An 8458-nucleotide genomic window follows, 5' to 3' on the forward strand; every position below is an offset into this window, starting at 1 on the left:
GTCAGTGTTGCTCAGAGGTCTGCACCGCCCCTGACCCCCGCAGTTGGGGCCTCCCCCATGTCCCCTCCGGTCCAGTCGGAGGTCCAGTGCACAGAGGCCTCGGTGTCTGCTGGACCAGAGAGGCCAAGAAGCAGACTGTCCCCAGCTCATTGTAAGCCTCGTAAATGAGCAAATATTAAGTGCATGGTCACTTGGCATTACTATAATCTGTTTTAATTCCAAAGACACCTGGGGCAAAGGGGAGGCAGTCCAAAGACTGTGATGGGGAAGGTTGGACTTCCAACTAGGAGTTCCATCCCCGGGACTGCATATGCCAGAGTGATACTTTGGTTCTCTCTGTCTCGTTAGTAAATAAAACCTTTCTTTTAAGTCAACAATGACTATTGAGTTTTAAACTTTAGTAGCATATTGGGAGCCAGTGCTCTAAGAACCTCTTCTTTCTTGTATTTTTTTCCCATTAATGGGGATTGCATTAAATTTGTATATGGTTCTGGGTAGTATATTCATTTTAATGATGTTAATTCTTCCAATCCATGAACATGGAATATCTTTCCACTTCTTTGTGTCTTCTTCTATTTCATTGAATAGTGAGTCATAATTTTCAGTATACAAGTATTTTGCTAGGTTTCTTCCTAGATATTTTATTGTTTTTGTTGCTATAGTAAAAGGAACTGATTTCTTGATTTCTTCTTCTGCTACCTTACTGTTTGCATAAAGGAATACCATTGACTTTTGTATGTTAATTGTGTAGCCTAACACCTTACTGTACTGCCTGATAATTTGCAAGAGCTTCCTGCTGGATTCTTTATGTTTTTCAACATAGGCTATCATATTGACTTCTTCCCTTCCAATCTGTATCCCTTTAATTCTTTGCTCCTGCCTGATTACTACGGCAAGAACTTCCAACACTGTTGAATAGTAATGGTGATAGTGGGCAGTCCTGTCTAGTACCTGATCTGAGGAGGAATGCTTCCAGTTTTTCACTATTGAGTATGATGTTGGCTATAAGTTTGTTATATATGGACTACACTATCTTGAGAAATTTTCCATTTCTTCCCATTCTTTGTAGTGTTTTGATCACAAAGGGATGTTGGATTTTGTCAAAGGCTTTCTCTGCATCTATTGATATGACCATGTGATTTTTGGTCTTGCTTTTTTTTTTTAATATTTATTTTATTTATTTTTTCCCTTTTGTTGCCCTTGTTGTTTTATTGTTGTAGTTATTATTGTTGTTGTCGTTGTTGGATAGGACAGAGAGAAATGGAGAGAGGAGGGGAAGACAGAGAAGGGGAGAGAAAGATAGACACCTGCAGACCTGCTTCACCGCCTGTGAAGCGACTCCCCTGCAGGTGGGGAGCCGGGGTTCGAACCGGGATCCTTATGCCGGTCCTTGTGCTTTGCGCCACCTGCGCTTAACCCGCTGCGCTACAGCCCGACTCCCCTCTTGCTTTTTTTTTTTAACATTGCTTCTTTTTTAAAAAAAATTATTTCTTTATTGGGGAATTAATGTTTTACATTCAACAGTAAATACAATAGTTTGTACATGCATAACATTCCCCAGTTTCCCATTTAACAATACAACCCCCACTATGTCATTTATCATCCTTCATGGACCTGTATTCTCCCCACCCACCCACCCCAGAGTCTTTTACTTTGGTGCGATATGCCAATTACATTTCAGGTTCTACTTGTTGGTCTTGCTTTTATTGATATGGTGGATTGACCCTTTTCTTTCATACTTAATATTGTGATGGTTGACATGCTCTCTGGGTCAGTCTATGGTGCTACTGTTAAATCATTTACATTGAGACCCCTGCCTCCAAATTGCGATGTTAACTTCATGCCACAATGATGTGCCATTCTTAGAATGTGGCATTCCCAGAACTGCAGCGGATGCAACCAGGCAAGCAGGAGTGGCATTAGCAGCAGCACTAGTTAGGTCATCTACTTGAAGGCCCTGTCACTACCAACCTGCCTAGTATAACTTCTCCCTTCCTGCCCCGCTATATCTGTGCTTCCATTTGTATGGCTGCATGCAGTTCTCACTTGTACCTGCAGGTGGTGGTGCCATGGCCTTAACTGGCTGAATAGTCAAGATCTTTCCAATTAAATTGCAGACCCAGGCCTCGGGTCTGCTGGTCCACTCTGCAGATTTTCAGATTAAATCCCCCACTTCCACGTCAGCGCTGTGAACTAATTCTTCAAAATAAATTTCCTATTTCTTTTTTATTTTAAAAATATTTTATTTTGGGAGTTGGGCGGTAGCACAGCAGGTTAAGTGCACATGGTGCAAAGCGCAAGGACGGGGTAAGGATCCCGGTTGGAGCCCGGGGCTCCCCACCTGCAGGGGAGTCGCTTCACAAGCGGTGAAGCAGGTCTGCAGGTGTCTATCTTTCTCTCCTCCTCTCTGTCTTCCCCTCCTCTCTCCATTTCTCTCTGTCCTAGCCAACAACATCAATAATAACTACAACAATAAAACAACAAGGACAACAAAAAGGAATAAATATAAATTTTTAAAAATTTTAATATTTTATTTTATTTTAATAACACACACATACACGAACACTGCTCAGCTGTGCCTTATGGTGTTACTGGGGATTGAACTTGGGACTTTGGATCCTTAGGCATGAGAGGTTTCTTTTTTGGGGGGGTTGAGGGAAGAAACCACAAACCAAAGTTTCTTTCAGTTTTTGAATATGAACCCTTTTGGGTCTTGTTTCTAGATAGAACATGACTATTTTTCAAGGATGTTTATATAGGAGACAGCTTTGTGTATATACATATATATATGTATATGTATGTGTATATATTATACATGTGTATATAATATATATATGTGTGTGTGTGTGTGTGTATACTGTGTTTTAACAGTATTTTACAGAATTCTAGACTGACAAAGCAGTTCACTTGGCTGGTATACTGCTTTGCTATGTGCATGGCCCAAGTTTGAGCCTGGCCTTCACTGCATTTGAGGAAGCTTTGTGCTGTGGTGTCTTGCACTCTCTTTGCTTCTTTCAAAAAAAAAGGAGGAAAGAAAGAAAGAAAAATGCACATATTTCAATGTGCAAAAAAGAAAGAAAGAAAAGAAAAAATGTCTAAGATTTCTAGGGTAGAATTCCTCACCCACACATGCTATGTATAAGTCCCATACCCCCTACCAAAGTTCTGTGTGCCTCCCTTCCCCCTCCACCCCCCACCGTGACCACCAGAATTCTCACCAAGCCCAAGAGGAAGTTTGGTTACCACTTTTTTTCTTTGTAAGTTCATTTGTTTGTTTTTTATTACACATCTGAGGAACACCATCTAGTCATTGTTTTCCACCTCTTATTTCCTTTAGCACCATTCCCATCCCTTTATCTCATCTTTTTTGATTGCAGAATAGTATTCCATAGAGTGTATATCCTATAATTTCTTTATCCAGTCACTTTTCACTGGACATTTAGGCTGTTCCCCCTCTTTGGTGATTGTGAATAATGCAGCCATGAACACAGGGATGCATAGATTCTACTGAATGAATGTTTCTGTGTCCTTTGGATAGATGCCTGGTAGTGGGGTATACATTTGTTTAAGGGCTTCCCATACTGTTTTACTTCAGGGCTTTCTGCATATGTGGCTTAATATTATTTTTAATTTTTTTTTTTTTACCAGACCACTGCTCAGTTCTGACTTATGGTGGTGCGGGCGATTGAACCTGGGACTTTGGAGCCTCAGGCATGAGAGTGTATTTGCATAACCATTATGCTATATACCCTCCGAAAGTTATTTTTTTTTTTTTAAATATCACTTATCCCCTTTTGTTGCCTTTATTGTTTTCTGAAAGTTATTTCTGTAACACAGCGGTTATCTAGACTCTCAGGTTATCCCAGGGTCACACCTTGTGCAAGAAAAAGAGTGAGTAGACGTGACTTTGTGTGTGTGTGTGTGTGTGTGTATATATATATATATATATATATATATATATACTTTTTTTTTGCCTCCAGGGTTTTTGCTGGAGCTTGGTTCCTGCACCACGAATCCACTGCTCCTGGAGGCCTTTCCCCCCCTTTTGTTGCCCTTATTTTTAAAAAAAATTTTATATTTTATTTATTCCCTTTTGTTGCCCTTGTTTTATTGTTGTAGTTATTATTGTTGTTATGGATGTTGTCATTGTTGGATAGGGCCGAGAGAAATGGAGAGAGGAGGGGAAGACAGAGGGGGAGAGAAAGATAGACACCTGCAGACCTGCTTCACCACCCGTGAAGCAACTCCCCAGCAGGTGGGGAGTGGGGGGCTTGAACCGTGATCCTTAGGCAGATCCTTGTGCTTTGCGCAATCTGCGCTTAACCCGCTGTGCTGCTGCCCAACTCCCGCTTGTTTTTTTAAATCATTGTGTGGTTATTAGCATTGTTGTCATTGCTGTTGTTGTTGGATAGGACACAGAGAAATGGAGAGAGGAGGGGACAACAGAAATGGGGGAGAGAAAGATAGACACCTGCAGATCTTCACTGCTTGTGAAGCTACCCCCCCTGCAGGTAGGGAGTCCGGGGCTCAACCTGGATCCTCATACCAGTTCTTGTGCTTGGCGTCACGTGTGCTTAACCCTCTGCACTACCGCCCGACCCCCAGCTTAGTATATTCTACAACAGAGCCATCTAAATGACACTCATACTCAGTAATATGGATCTTTCACCCACAGACTTGTCTGGAACACCAAGAAAACCTGTGGAGGCTCTCTGGGACTCTGCAGGACATGCAGGTTAATCAGAGTAGCACCTTCTGTGCTCAGCCTTACAAAGTTCCATGCCTTCCAGTTACACATTAATTCAAGCCTGCACAGATGGGTATTGGACTATGAAAAGTCATAAGCAAAGGGTTCCATGTCCATTCGCACTCCAATGTCCTCAGTCCCTAAGGGTGTGAAATTAATGTGTAATGTTCAAGGTGTTTCAAGGTCCCCACACTGGCATGTGAAAGGTGGCATACCCAGCACACGAAGCAATTTTTTTCATCCAAGGAATTCTAATCTATAACTAAGGAACACTTACTAAAGTCCAAAGATTCAGTTAGTTATTGTTTGACCAAAAGAAATTAATCAGGATAATGACTAAGTATACTTATGACTATTTTTCAAAAGATTTATTTCTTTAAAAAGAGAGATAAAGAGGACTTTGCCCTCAACTTGGATCAACAACAGTAGAGAATGTTCCATCCTCCTTTCGGAGGATGGACAACATACTCTATGCTACACCTGAGGAAGATGGGTCCTGAGATTGGGACAGCTTGGAATGTTCCTACTCATGACCACAGAATGTGAGCTCAGATCTATAGAGATGCAGAGGTCACATAGGCTCCTAAGCTGAATATGGGCCCCAGACCAAGTCAAATCGATAGGGTTTACAGTCAACAATACTTATAGCCCTTCCCCATATTAGGGAGCTACTCTCTTCCCTGATCCAGCTTTCTGGTCTTTCTGCCAGCCATGACATCACCTCCCCAGGAAATAACTTGTCCACCGGCATATCAGATTTCAGGCTCAGGATAAAAAAAAAAAAAAAAAAAAAAAAAAAAAACCAAAAACTAGTATAGCTACTGGCCCTTTGAAATATAACTAAAATATGCCTACTAGCTATCTACAAAATGGAGGGCCCCCCAACACTTCATCTGCACTATTCCAGTGTTTAGGTCCATGATTGTTCAACAATCTGTTTGGCTTTGTATGTTAACTCTCTTTTCAGCCAGGTTCCAGCTGCTAGCAGGATGCCGACCAGACTTCCCTGGACAGACAACCCCATCAGTGTGTCCTGTAGTTTGTCTTCCTCAGAGTCCCACCCTACAGAAGAAAGAGAGAGACAGGCTGGGAGTGTGGATCGACCTGTCAATGCTCATGTTCAGCAGGGAAGCAATTACAGAAGCCAGACCTTCCACCTTCTGCTCCCCACAATGACCTTGGGTCCATACTCCTACAGAGATAAAGAATAGGAAAGCTATCAGGGGAGGGGAGGGGAGGGGATATGAAAATCTGGTGGTGGAGATTGTGTGGAGTTGTACCCCTCTTATCCTATGGTTTTGTTAATGTCTCCTTTTTTAAATAAATAAAAAAGTAAAAAAAGAGAGATTAAAGAGAAGCAGAACATTGCTCTAACACACGGGATGCTGAGGAGCAAACTCAGAACCACATTAGACTAGTGCCTTATCCATTGTGCCACCTCCTAGGCTACTCTCATGACTTTTAAAGGCTGAAAAAAGCCAGTTGTTGGTCTCCTAATGGTAACATAACCCAACTCCAATGTGCATACAACATTAATGTGATGAAGAACTTTCCAGAAAAACCACAAAGGAAGTCTTCGCCACTAAATCAGCCCTATGATGATAAAAGGATTTATAGACAAGCAACACGTGGAATGATTCTGTTCAGGGAAAAAAAGCAGGGGACAACAGATAAAGACAGACAAAGACAAACCTTTGGAAGACAGATCAGGAGGGTCTGGGGAGTTGATAGGCCTTGGGAAGGAGAGGCCAGTAGACTTGGGTAGAGTGTATCTGGTGGGTATATGTGCTCATGTCTTTTGCACTTGGAATATTTATAATCTTATAAGCCAGGTCCACCTTAAAAGTGATCACATGGGGAATAGGTGGTAGCACATTGAGTTAATTGCACATGGCATGAAGCACAAAGACTAGCATTAAGGATCCCTGTTCAAGCCAAGTTCATTTGTTTGTTTTTTATTACAGATCTGAGGAACACCATCTAGTCATTGTCTTCCGCCTCCTTATTTATTTCCTTTAGCACCATTCTCATCCCTTTATCCTAACTGATACAATCTCATCTTTTTGATTGCAGAGTAGTATTCCATGGAGTGCGTATGTTTTACAGAGCCAGATATTTCTTTTGTGGTAGTCCAACCCACACTTAAATCTTACTTGATATAAATAATACATCTCTAATATTGTGCTACATTGAAGAGGTATCATGTTTTCTTCCCACGACTTCCAAAAGACTGTTATTTAGGCTGAGGAGACAACATAGTGATTAGGCAGAAAGCTTGTCATACCCAAGGCACCAAAACCACGTTCAGTCTCCAGCACCATCAGAAGTCAGAGCAGTGCAGGTCAGGCTCAGGGTCCATGAAGTTGACTGCTTTATAGTAGAGCAGTACATTTGCATTCATGGTTCATGAGGCCCAGGGAAGCTTGAGTTGCAATATTAACAATTCACATTAGTGTCCAGGAGGGTCAAAGAGGCAAATCCCAGCACGTTCTCTTATTAACCTTTTTCAATACATATTGCACCATTTCTGCTTGTCTTTCAGTGTTTCTGAATCATTATTGTCTGGTAGAACTTTCTAGCATGGTACAAATGTTTTTATCTGTACTATTTGACATACTGGTCACTGGTTGGTCACATGTGGCCATAACACATGAAATATGACTAATTGTGGCCTAGGAAGTGGCGCAGTGGATAAAGCATTGGGCTCTTTAAGCATGACATCTTGAGTTTGATCTCTGGCATCACATCAGCTGGAGTAATGCTCTGCTTCTCTCTTCTCTCCCCCCTCCCTCTCTCTCCCCCTCTCTCTATATATGCATATATATGCATATACATATATTTAAGTTATTATTGGAGAAGGAGAGAGCAAAGGGAACCAGAGCATCACTCTGTCACATGTGATGCCAGAGACAGAACTTGGGACCTGGGGGCCAGGCAGTGGCACACCTAGTTAAGTGCACACATAGCATGCAAGGACCTGAGTTCAAGCCCCTAGTCCCCACCTGCAGGGGGAAAGCTTCACAAGTGGTGAAGAGATTCTGCAGGCATCTCTCTCTTTCCCTTTCTCTGTCTCCCTCCCTTATCAATTTCTCTCTGTCTCAAATAAGTAAATAAATAAATAAAAGTTTCAAAAAGATTTAACAAAATAAAATAAAAATTCCTTAAAAAAAAACAACTGGGGTGGTCCGGGAGGTGGCGCAGTGGATAAAGCATTGGACTCTGAAGCAGCAGGTCCTAGTTCAATCCCCGGTGGCACATGTACCAGAGTGACGTCTGGTTCTCTCTCTCTCTCTCTCTCTCTCTCTCTCTCTCCTGTCTTTCTCAGTAATGAATAAATAAAATCTTTAAAAAAAAAAAAAAACTGGGGACCTCATGCTTGAGAGTCCCAGACCTTTAAAAAAAAGAAACAGGGCTGATGTAGCCTGAGGAAGTCTATTTTTATTTTATTTTTAGCCAATTCTAATGTGCATTAAATGGCTCAGTTCTAGATGGTGGAGACAGCAATGAACAAAGTGAAGAAAGACTGTTGGCCTCGAGGGCTTAGTGTCCCAGAAGGACAAAGTGAACCAAGCAAACAGATGAGAAATAAATGTCACAACAGGGGAAGAGTCTATGTAGGAAACTAAGCAGGTTAAGGCTGAGCATGAAAGGGCCAGCAAGATAGCTCACTTGGCTAGCACACTGCTTTGCCATGTGGGTGACCCAGGTTCA

This window comes from Erinaceus europaeus, chromosome 7, assembly GCF_950295315.1.
Source record: "Erinaceus europaeus chromosome 7, mEriEur2.1, whole genome shotgun sequence".
Taxonomy (NCBI): domain Eukaryota; kingdom Metazoa; phylum Chordata; class Mammalia; order Eulipotyphla; family Erinaceidae; genus Erinaceus; species Erinaceus europaeus.